The sequence below is a fragment of the Haemaphysalis longicornis genome, unplaced genomic scaffold, assembly GCF_048455015.1.
Source record: "Haemaphysalis longicornis isolate Haplotype H1 unplaced genomic scaffold, Haemaphysalis longicornis Haplotype H1 scaffold_14, whole genome shotgun sequence".
In the NCBI taxonomy this organism is placed as follows: Eukaryota; Metazoa; Arthropoda; class Arachnida; order Ixodida; family Ixodidae; genus Haemaphysalis; species Haemaphysalis longicornis.
This window is the reverse complement of record NW_027526245.1, coordinates 34,077,411-34,090,034: the sequence shown is the minus strand read 5'-3', so window position 1 is coordinate 34,090,034 and position 12,624 is coordinate 34,077,411. Positions and strand designations below refer to the sequence as shown.

The 12,624-nt window shown below is 50.2% G+C and overlaps 1 pseudogene; it reads right to left on the bottom strand.

Annotated features, from left to right (window-relative positions):
* The window catches only part of LOC144164838 (uncharacterized), a 45,769-nt pseudogene that overhangs the window by 30,572 nt on the left and 2,573 nt on the right, over window positions 1-12,624 (bottom strand).

Genomic DNA, 12,624 nt, shown 5'->3' with positions numbered 1-12,624 from the left:
CGTCTACTATGAGGATGCTGCTCCTGACATCGACGCTATCGTAGAGAGAAACCAAAGGTTGCTTCTCAACGGCGGTGTCTCTGTCGCAAGAGGCACCGCGTGCTTTGAGCAATGCCAGTCCCACGTTTTGGTCACAAATTTCACCGTGGAGTACCAGCATCTAAGCAAGGGCGCTGCAGTTGCGTTTTTCGAAGAAACGCAAAAAGCAAGTCAAGTGATCGCGGTCGCCAACTTTGAACGCGCACGCGCAGATGCTTCCAAGCTGCCGATTCCTTTCGACGTGAGGCCAGCGCTGCCGCAAGAAAATCGGGACAGATTACTGGATTTGCTGCGTCGCTACAGCGAGTGTTTTTCGTCAAACTCGAAAGTACATCAGACACCCCTAGCGAAGCACCGAATTATCACCGAAGATGGAGCGCCACCTACCCGACAGTCACCGTACCGCGTCTCTTCACACGAGCGGCAAGCCATCCGGACTCAAGTCTACGACATTCTAAGCGACGACATTATACAGCCATCAAAAGCCCCTGGGCTGCGCCGGTCCTACTGGTGAAGAAAAAAGACGACACAATAAGGTTTTGCGTTGACTACCGGCTACTCAACAAAATCACCAAAAAGGACGTGTACCCCCTGCCACAAATCGACGACACCCTCAACCATCTCTGCCAGGCCAAGTACTTCTCATCGGTGGACCTGAACACCGGCTACTGGAAAATTGAAGTGGACAAGAGAGACCGAGCGAAAACTGTATTTATAACCCCGGATGGCCTATACGAGTTGAGGGTAATGCCTTTAGGGCTGTGCTCGGCGCCAGCAACATTTCAAAGAGCCATAGACACTGTGCTAGCTGGTCTGAATTGGCACACTTGCCTTGTATACCTCCACGACGTTGTGGTATTCGCCCGGACTTTCGACGAACACCTTGCAAGATTGGAGTCTGTACTTGAGGCCATTCGTACGTCGGGGTTAACGCTTAAGCCTGAAAAGTCCCGTTTGCGTAAGAAGAATTGAATTTTTGGGCCACGCCGTAAACGCCGCGGGAGTCCTACCTGACCCGGCAAAAACTTCAGCCATTTCGAACTTCCAAAGACCGAAAAACAAGAAGGGCGTGCGAAGATTTCTCGGACTGTGTGCATACTACCGGCGCTTCGTCGCAAACTACGCACGCATTGCAGAGTCACTCACACGCTTGACGAAAGATAGCACGCCTTTAAGCTGGGAAAACGACCAAGAAAAAGCATTCTGCGAGCTGCAAAAACGCCTGCAAAGCCCGCCCGTGCTCGCTCATTACGACGAAAACACCGAAACGGAAATGCACACGGACGCCAGTGATATAGGTTTGGGCGCTGTCCTCATTCAAAAGCAAAGCGGTTGCCAAAAGGTTATCGCCTATGCCAGCCGTGGTCTGTCGAAGGAGGAGAAAAACTACTCGGCCTCCGAGAAAGAGTGTCTGGCTATCACATGGACCATTTCAAAATTTTGCCCATACGTGTATAGTAGACCGTTCAAAGTTGTGACAGACCACCATGCGCTGTGTTGGCTCCCCAATTTGAAGGACCTCTCTGGCCACCTTGGGCGATGGAGCTTGTGCCTGCAGCAATTCGACGTTACAATCGTCTACAAATCCGGCAGGAAACACTCCAACGCCGAATGCCTGTCCCGCGCCCCCGTCGACGCACCACTACAAGAATCCGATGAAGACAGCGCGTTCTTCGGAGTCGTTACGGAGAGCGACCTAGCCACCCAGCAGTGTGCCGACCCCAACTTGCGCGTCATGATCAACTACCTCGGAGGACGCAACTTCGCCGTTCCTAGGGCGTTCAAACGAAACTTACCAGCATTCAGCCTCAAAAATTCCGTCCTCGCTAAGAAAAATTTCAACCCCGTAACGAGAACGAATTACCTTCTTGCCATCCCGGCAGATCTTCGTGACGAAATTTTGGAAGCGTGCCATGACGACCACTCTTCCGGACATCTCGGCACAGCTCACACAATTGCACAAAATTACACCATCTTCCCACGTGGGAACCCTAAGGGGATGCAAAGCCGTGGAGTAGTAGCGTGTTAATTGGTTAGAGTAAAGACACGTGTAGTATGGTTAGTAGCGTTTTAGTTAGTAAAGACACGTGTAGTATGTAGTAGCGTTTTAAATGTCTTCTTTATTTATCGAGTAGTGGGGAACATTTTGCGGCTTCTTGTTCTCGAAGCGAGGAATCCACTGTTAGACGCTGGTGTTTCGAAGCGTTGTCACGTTGCCGAACGCCATCTGGATCAGCTACTCGCCGCTGGCGTTTCAAAGCGGCGTCTCGTTCCCGAAGCGAGGAATCCGCTGCTCGACGCTGCCGTTCACGTTCGGCGTCGCGAGCTCTCCTCTGTGCAGCCTTGTCTTCGGAGGCACGAGACGAGCCGAGCGGCGAGGAGGAGCGGCGCGGAGGAAAGCGGCATTATCACAGCTGGTTAGGGGATCTAGAGCGACAGTGGTGCCGGTGTCTTGCTGAGCCGGCACGAGATGAGCCGAGCGGCGGGGAGGAGAGCGGCGTTATCACAGCTGGCGTGGAGAGGGGTACGAGGAGGAGAGGTATTTGATTGATTGATTGATTGTGGGGTTTAACGCGCCGACGCAACGCAGGCGATGAGGCGCGCCGTAGTGGAGGGCTCCGGATTAATTTTGACCACCTGGGGATCTTTATCGTGCGCCGAAATCTCGTACACACGGGCGTTTTTGCTTTTCGCCTCCATCAGAAAAGCGGCCGCCGCGGCCGGGAATCGAACCCGCGACCTCGAGGAGGAGAGGTACGGACGCCGGACGGCGGAGGGTCGACTAAGAGATACTTTGCATCTAAAATCAAGGCGAGGTACTACTGGCCTCGCCTTACATCCGACGCCACCCACTACGTCCGGAGCTGCCGTGACTGCCAGCGACGAAAAACGCCGCCGACGAGACCCGCCGGACTACTACAGCCGATAGCCGTCCCATCGAGGCCTTTCCGGCAGATTGGAATGGACCTTTTGGGCGCGTTCCCTACGTAACGATTCGAGAACAAGTGGATTGTCGTAGGGACAGACTACATAACGCGCTACGCAGAGACCGCTGCTCTTCCGAGGGGGACTGCCCAAGAAGTCGCAAAGTTTTTCATAAGTCAAGTTCTGCTGCGACATGGAGCCCCTAAAGTTCTAATTACGTACTGCGGTACGGCCTTTACTGCCGAGCTGATGCAAAGAATCTTACGCTACAGCAACACGGATCACCTAAGCACGACGGCCTTCCACCCCCAAACGAATGGACTAACGGAACGTTTGAACAAGACGATTGCGGATATGCTGTCCATGTACGTCGATGTTGAACATAAGACCTGGGACGAAGTGCTCCCATATGTCACGTTTGCGTACAACACAGCTATCCAAGAAACCACGCAGATGACACCGTTCGTGCTTGTCTACGGAAGGCGGCCGACTACGATGCTTGACGCCATGCTGCCGCACGTAGGACACGACGACCTCAACGCCGACGTCCAAGGATACCTTCAGCGTGCGGAGGAGTCCGGCCAGCTCGCTCGAGTTCGTGCAACGAACCAGCAGCTGGTGGATGCCGGCCGCTACAGCCCCGACGCCGAGACGCCGACTACAACACAGGGGATCGTGTATCGTGTGTGGGTTTGGACTCCCATCCCACGACGCGGACTGAGTGAGAAGCTTCTACGACGATATTTCGGACCCTACCAGATTCTACGACGTGTTGGCCAACTTACCTGCGAAGTGATCCCCGATGGTGAGTCCGGCACATCATGACGACACACGCAACCCGAAGTCGTCCACGTGGTTCGCTTATTGGGGAGTCCAAACCCCCCCCCCCTCTGAAATTTTCACTGCACCCCCTCCTCACTCCGTAGTTTTTAAGGAACCGTACTCTGCCCACAGCGCCACGCATAGTGCCTCCTTTTCATCAATTTGGCGAACTTCCCAGGCTCGTAGCAAGAGAAAATTATGACGGCGATTTTCTTGCGACTTTCGGTAAGATCTCGATTAAGGTTTGGGTTCTAGTCGCTGTTGTGATCTCCCGGTTGGTCTAGTTTGAGAACTTCTATAAGGAATAGGGCTCGCATTCTGCATAAATAATATATATATATATATATATATATATATATATATATATATATATATATATATATATATATATATATATATATATATATATATATATATATATATATAGGTCAAAACTTGGGTGCAGACACTCGGAAAACACTGAACAAGGGTTTTAGTTTTCCCAACCGTTTCGATTCATTCATTGTGGGGTTTAAGGCGCCGACGCAACGCTGGCGGTGAGGCGCGCCGTAGTGGAGGGCTCCGGATTAATTTTGACCCCCTGGGGATCTTTAACATGCGCAGAAATCTCGTACACACGGGCGTTTTTGCTTTTCGCCTCCATCGGAAAAGCTGCCGCCGCAGCCGGGATTCGAACCCGCGACCTCGTGCTCAGCAGCCCAACGCCTTAGCCACTCAGCCACCGCGGTGGTTTCCCAACAGTTTCGAAAGGAGAACCTTTCTTTAGGGGTTATTTTAGAATAGACAGAAAAACGCTTATACACACTTTGCCTCCGAGGGCTTCCCTTTCCCCTCACCCTCGTCAATGAGAGCTCTCGGTGTGAGTAAAAGACAAGGAGAGTAAGAATAACATGTAACTTTACTACAGAAGGTTGGAAAAAGCAAGAAAAGAGGAAGGGAAAGAGGAAAGTTGTAAATGGGAAGGAGGCACAGTTGCGGCATTGATAGACAGAAAATAGACGCATAAAGCCTAACCAATGTGTGTCTACAGAGAAAACGGCGTGCTGCGTCAGCGTGCGGAAAGAGAGAGAAAGATACATAAAATTTGGAGAGTCGAAGCTCGAAAGCCTGAACGAAAAGTCTGTGGATGGCAGAGAAGCCTGCCGACCTCTGCCTACTGGTTATCAATGGTAAAAAAGAACGAAAAAGAGGCATTTGTTCCAAGATGGCAAGCTGGGCGAGTTGGTATTGGTTCATGGTGATAGAAAATAGCCAGCGCAAGGAAGACGAGTTAATGGCGGTGTGAGACCGTCGTTAATGTTAATGGCGGTGTGAGACCGTCGTTAGACAGAGACAAGAACCACGTGGCCGCAGGTGGCCGAAGGAAGCTGATCGGGAAACGAAACATTTCTGGACAGCCTTGAAAAAAAGGATCAGTGAGTCCCCAATGCGCGGAGGCTCGTACGGGTCGGTCTGAGTGAAATGGTCCGGAAAGTGTCCGTAGAAAACGATTTACGCCTTGGAAAGAACCACAGGCGGAGAAGGATTTATCACCTCACCGCCGCCGGAGGGGCAGTCGCCACGCCAACTGCCTCGCACCGCCACCCGCCCTTCCCCCACCAACGCCGCCGTCTCACAGACGCCGGCACAACGCGGTTCCCCTCATCGGCGAAGGATGAGCTCTACGACCTTACAAAAGACAAAAAAGCGGGAAAAAGAGGAAAAAAAACTATGGGATGATTATTCGTTTCGCCCTCCCTCAAAACATCTCAGGGTGGTTACGTCAGTTTAGAAAGTTACTCAATCTCCCTTTAGTCTCATTAATTCCTTCGGCAAACACCCGAAATTTATGTATAAAGAAGGATTCTCTTTGTTCCCGCTCGTATGTGCTGCGGAAGCCGGACTGAATTAAGACGGCCTGTATTTTTGCAAACGAGTGACCCGAGAGTCGGAGATGCCTGGACAGCGGAAGGTCGGGGAGGCCCTTCACGCCTGACTTGTGATTATTAAACCTTTTGCGGAAAGGTGTTTTTGTTTGGCCGATATATTCCTCTTCACAGACAAGGCAGCGGAGTTTGTAGATTACATTCGGGGTGTCACAGTTGAGGTTGTCTTTGATTTCATGTTCAAAGGTTGACCTGGTGGCCTGGGCAACGTTAGTGGTCTCCATGTGGGGACAAAGTTTACAGCGCGGTTTGCCGCATGGCTGGCAGCCTAGAGTTCGCTGAGGTACTTCAGTTTTTGCCCTGACGAAAAGGTCCTTCAAGTTTCTGGCCCGTCTGTACACAGCACCGGGTGGGGGGGGGCCGCTGAAAAACAGCCGACAAGCGCTCACTCTGCCTTATGATATTAAAATGCCGTCTCAGGATGTTGTTTACTTGGGAAGTTTTGGACGAGTAAGGACTAAGTTAGTCTCATGGGGTTTCTTTTAGGGTTTCAGTCAGAATGTCTTCTCTTTGTAAAGTACGTGCTCGAGCACGCACTTTACAAAGAGAAGGCATTCTGACTGAAACCCTAAAAGAAACCCTTTGTAAAGTGCGTGCTCGAGCACGCACTTTACAAAGAGAAGACATTCTGACTGAAACCCTAAAAGAAACCCCATGAGACTAACTTAGTCCTTACGTACTCGTCCAAAACTTCCCAAGTAAACAACATCCTGAGACGACATTTTAATATCATAAGGCCGAGTGAGCGCTTGTCGGCTGTTTTTCAGCGCCCCCACCCCCCCCCCCACCCGGTGCTGTGTACAGACGGGCCAGAAACTTGAAGGACCTTTTGGTCAAAGCAAAAACAGAAGTACCTCAGCGAACTCTAGGCTGCCGGCCATGCGGCAAACCGCACTGTAAACTTTGTCCACTCATGGAGACCACTAACGTTGCCCAGGCCACCAGATCAAGCTTTAAATATGAAATCAAAGACAGCCTCAACTGTGACACCCCTAATGTAATCTACAAACTCCGCTGCCTTGTCTGTGAGGAGCAATATATCGGCCAAACAAAAACATCTTTCCGCAAAAGGTTTAATAATCACAAGTCAGGCGTGAAGGGCCTCCCCGACCTTCCGCTGTCCAGGCATCTCCGACTCCCGGGTCACTCGTTTGCAAAAATGCAGGCCGTCTTAATTGAGTCCGGCTTCCGCAGCACATACGAGCGGGAACAAAGGGAATCCTTCTTTATACATAAATTTCGGGTGTTTGCCGAAGGAATAAATGAGACCAAAGGGAGATTGAGTTGCTTTCTAAACTGACGTAACCACCCTGAGATGTTTTGAGGGAGGGCAAAACGAATAATCATCCCGCAGTTTTTTTTTCTTTTTCTTCCCCTTTTTTGTCTCTTTTAAGTTCGTTGAGCACATCCTTCGCCCCTGAGGGGAACCGCGTTGTGCCGGCATCTGTGAGACGACGGCGTTGGTGGGGGAAGGGCGGGTGGCGGTGCGAGGCAGTTGGCGTGGCGACTGCCCCTCCGGCGGCGGTGAGGTGATAAATCCTTCTCCGCCTGTGATTCTTTCCAAGGCGTAAATCGTTTTCTACGCAAACTTTCCGGACCATTTCACTCAGACGGACGCGTACGAGCCTCCGCGCATTGGGGACTCATTGATCCTTTTTTTCAAGGCTGTCCAGAAATGTTTCGTTTCCCGATCAGCTTCCTTCGGCCACCTGCGGCCACGTGGTTCTTGTCTCTGTCTAACGACGGTCTCACACCGCCATTAAGAAATGCCTCTTTGTCGTTCTTTTTTACCATCGATCACCAGTAGGCAGAGGTTGGCATGCTTCTCTGCCATCCACAAACTTTTCGTTCAGGCTTTCGAGCTTCGACTCTCCAAATTTAATGTATCTCTCTCTCTCTCTTTCCGCACGCAGACGCAGCACGCCGTTTTCTCTGTAGACACACATTGGTTGAACTTTATGCGTCTGTTTTCCGTCTATCAATGCCGCAACTGTGCCTCCTTCCCATTTACAACTTTCCTCTTTCCCTTCCTCTTTTCTTGCTTTTTCCCATCTTCTGTAGTATAGTTCCATGTTATTTTTACTCTCCCCCTCTTTTACTCTCCCCGAGAGCTCTCATTGACGAGGGTGAGAAGAAAGGGAAGCCCTCGGAGGCAAAGGGTGTATAAGCGTTTTTCTGTCTATTCTAAAATAACCCCTGAAGCTGTCCGTGAATTACGCGAACAGTTAGAGTGCATGAAGAGTTAAGAAATATATTCAATCTCGCTGCAGTTTTAGTAGTTTGCTTCATCTACAGTCACGTAACTCCAAGTGAGGTAGCGGCTGTCGCATCGTGTGCCCGTTATCGGGATCTATGCTACCCTATTTCAAACCATGCGATCGGGCGTAGAATGCTTATCAGTAAAAAATATTTCTTCTGCGTTTTGGACAACAGCAACTAATAAAAAATCTCATTCTTACGGCCTACGCCCCTTTATTGCGGATGTCACACTCCTCATACCACACACGTTGAAATAAAGCAGTAATCACATAAAACTATGCTCATTTAATGCAATGCCTGCACAAGGTGCCCGTGCGTACAGTATACGTACCGTACGGGCGCAGATTTCCACCACGCAATCTGCGGATTTCCTCCCAGTTTACAACTTCATCTGACACTAAATACCGTCATATTCAACACCAATGGAGCCCTTAAGCCCATTTGAGTACAAAATACAACGTTGAATTTTAAACAACTAGCCTTTGGTGACTCACTCAGCTACATTCCAACCCCAGAAGACGTTTTTCAACCAGAGCAATGCAAGAAATATAAAAAAAAAATTTGAATTTCGCGCTGCAGTGACGTAATATGGGCAGGAGCGATTTAGTACAGGCCAGCACTAAAACATGGTTATGAGTGTGTTAACTGCAAGTAACAATTGAAACGATAGCAGAAATGGAACTAAATGCTCTCCACAATCGCGCAGTCATGTTGATTGGCTGTGTCTGAGGTCACTCGACGCCAATCGTAAAAAGATCCTGTGATGTCAGAGAGAGCGCCGGAAAGTAGGCTGGGAGTGGCCGCTGCTTTATATGTTTTATTTGATATCTCGATTATTCTTTTTTAAGTTTGCGATAAGATTGGCATCATTGATATCGGGAAAATGCAGACTGTTTAATGAACCAAACATGTATTTTGTCTTCATAGCCTTTAAGGGCGCCTGCAAACTACCTCGCTTTGTTTCTGTTGGGGGAGGGGGGGCTTGGGGTTGGGGGCGGTGGGCTTGAAAACAACTTTAGTCCCCCCCAGCCTTACCGCGAAACAAAATCCTGGCTACGCGCCTGCCTGGCCACTCGTTTTCCAACGCCTCGCGCTAGAACGTAACGCGTACTGACAGAACGCACCGGGAAGCTCGTTTTCCAACGCCTTGCGATAGAACGCGTCGTGCTTTAGAGGCACGAGACGTTCTACTCTAAAGCTGTATACCTCTATCTCCCAACGGTTTCATGTACGTGGGAAAAAACGCCAAGACGCTAAGAATACACTTATACACCGCATGCTTCGCCCTTCCGGAGGCTTGCGGTTAGTAGAGATGGCAAGAGATTTTTTTTTCCAAAGAAAGAGCCATGATGATCTAAAGAAAATGATGCGGTTTCAACCGCGAAAGCAGCTCTCGCCCTCTAAAATACCATCGACGTGTTGTTTGCAAGAAATATGTAAAAATTGCAGATTTCAACTGCCCTGCTAAGAAACTACGTCGCAGGTGTACTTTCATATTACAGAGCTGATAGGTCGTTGGAATGGATGCACTTAGGATTGTAGAACGACTACCCTGGGTGTTCGGGATTTTGGTCATGGTCCAAAAGAATACCAAGTATTACCTTCATTCTCCGGAACGCACGCAAATTGTGAGACCGGGTATTTTTTTGGTGGTTTTAAACTCTCCACGGCATTAACTAATTTGGTATTTCTTTTGAACATGGTTCCTATAGCCAGAAGACTATGCGAACAACTCGCTATCACTCGTGACTTAGGTGATAACTGAATACCCACAATTTGCTTCTTCATAGCGCAAACGACGTTATAGCCAAACAATTTACAGTAGAACCCCGCTGTTACGTCCCTGACTGTTGCGTTTTCCTGGCTGTTACGTTGTTTGTCATCAACCCTGGCATAGCTCCCATAGGATATAACGTATTGCGAACCCCGCTGTAACGTCGCAGCGGTGGGCCCGTTCGCGTATGATCCGTCTCAACCTGACACTCCGAAGCCGCTTGGGCACCGCCATTTTCGCTTTTGACGAGTCTTGGCCAGGATTTGTTACTGAACTGGCTACAAGAAGCCACATGCGAGTTGAAGAGGCCGTCACTAAATGGCCAACCGTCGAAAGTGCTATCACCACCATCACTGTGCTTACAACAGAAGTTTTGCACCTCGAAGTGACGCTTAAAGCAATGCGGCCTTTCAGGTTACTGAGAAGCTAGTGGTGCTTACGAGCGGGAGAAAGAAATGGCCAGCTTCTATTCTCGATTTTTTAAAGCGTTATTGCAGAAATAAATCGTTTTTGTCAAAGTTCCACTGCATTCGTTCATTTTCCCTATCACGACGCCCGTGTTCGCGCAGCGAGACGGCCGGAACAGTGAGCGAGTGCTACGGCGATTTCACGACTCCCAAGTTTGTTGTCGACCTTCACGAGAACGGATTTTCCCAACATTAAGCATGCCCTGTATGCGGGCGATATAACGATCTGGATTGCCAAAGGCTCTCCCGGCGTTATGCAAGACAGCCTACAAACGGCAGCGGACGTCGTCCGCACCTATGCCAGCCGATGTGGTTTAACTTGTGCCCCCCACAAGTCGGAACTTATAATAGTAGGAAAATGCCGCCAGGACATTTCAGACATCAAAATTTGACTCGATGGCGTACTCATCAAACCGAAACCCTCAATCAAGATATTAGGGATGACGTACCAGGAAAACTGCAAAAACACCCTGCTCCTCAACAGGCTCCAAGAAAACACGTCTCAAATTGTTCGGATGCTGAGTAGGGTAGCGAACAGGAGCGATAGACTAAAAGAAAACGACATGGTCCGTCTTGTGCAGGCTTTCGTCGTCTCCAGAATCGTTTACGTGGCTCCTTATGCGGTTTCGGGGACATCGGAGCGCGAAAAGCTAGACGTCCTTCTTAGAAAGACATATAAACGAGCCTTGGCACTTCCTCCAAGCACCTCTACGGTACGACTCACGGCTTTGGGACTGCACAACACCATCGAAGAGCTCATAGAGGCCCACCTAACGGCGCAGAAAGTAAGACTCGGAGCAAGCCCAACGGGCAGGGAAACGCTAGCTACGCTTGGTTACACGGCGCCGCACATCACGGAAAACGCAGTGGACATCCCGTCTGAACTAAGGACCAGAATTCTTGTCCGTCCTATACCCCGGAACATGTCCCCTCAACATAATGAGGGAAGACGCCTAGCAAGAGCAACTGCGCTAGAAAAACAGTACGGAGGCCAAGACTACGTCGCATATACAGATGCGGCGGAATACGGGAGGTACGGGGTAAGATCGGCGGCCGTTACCTCCACAACCGACCTCCTTTCCAGACTGACGCTTCGGTCGTCGAACACCCAGCAGGCTGAAGAGACGGCTATCGCCCTTGCCCTCTCCCAGACAAAGGCCAAAGTAATTATTACGGACAGCCGAGCCGCCTGCCGAGCAAACCAAGCAGGTAGGGTTTCAAGACAAGCGCTTCGGGTTCTCCTTCAACGGCCACCGCAGAAGCAGGTCACAATCATTTGGACCCCGGCCCACTCTGCTCTTTGCGGCAACCAGACGGCACATGTCCTGGGCCGAGAAATCGCCCAACGGGCACCGCAAGAAGAGTCGGAGCGAACCTGGCAACCGCTCCTCACATACGCCGACATCACCCAACATTATTGACTAGCGAGACAACTCTATCCCCCAGTCACCGAACAGGCCACGAAAGAACAGGAAGTCATCCTGAGACAACTACAGACTAATACCTACCCCCACCCAACACGACTACACGCCATCCACCCTACTCTTTACGATTCCCTATGTACTCACTGCCAAGCACCAGGCACGCTGTACCATATTGTCTGGGAATGTCAACTGAACCCAGATCTTCCCCCGAACCCCAACCCCTCACGCGAGCAGTGGGAGAGTACGCTGGCCAATTCTTCTCCTGAAACGCAGCTTTTGCTGGCGGAAAGGGCGGAGACAGCCGGCCGTACAGCCGACCGACTGAAGACCCCGACCACAAATATGCTTACTTCAACTGTGAATAAAGTTTCTCTCTCTCTCTCTCTCTTCACGAGTAGGGTGATGGCGAGCGAGTAGTTGATTTTACGACGACTAATACGACTTGACGCCCGTATTAATTGTTCTTGGCAACACTAAATGTCCCCATAAAAATGAAAAAAAGACCACTACATTTGGCGGAACGGGCAGAACCAAGTTGGCAACAATGGAGCTCCAGACATGGGTGTTTTAACGACGCCAGTTAAACGCCAGCTCATTTTCAGCGCCTTCCTCTCTTACGTTTTCCCGGCTATTACGATTTTATTTTCGCGGTCCGGCAAAAAGTATTAACGGGGTGCCACTGTAGCTCCATTCAAAATAGTACAAGGTTACGCTTAAAAGCCTAATCCGCTGCCGCTTTAGCACGCTACGGCTGAGGCATTTGCGGGAAGGTCCTTTTTAGACCCATTTATTTGGCCTTTATGAATCCATGAACCGGAAACTCGTCCCTATCGCATCTATTGCACCGGGGTGCAGAAGTCCAGATTACGTAATCGTTTCTCCCCTGTGGCCACCTGTGTCCCTAACCACCTCGGTGGGCAAGTTTACTTGCTTTGGCGGCGGCATTGATTCGGATTTCGAGATCAAAGGTCTCATTTCATACATACGAA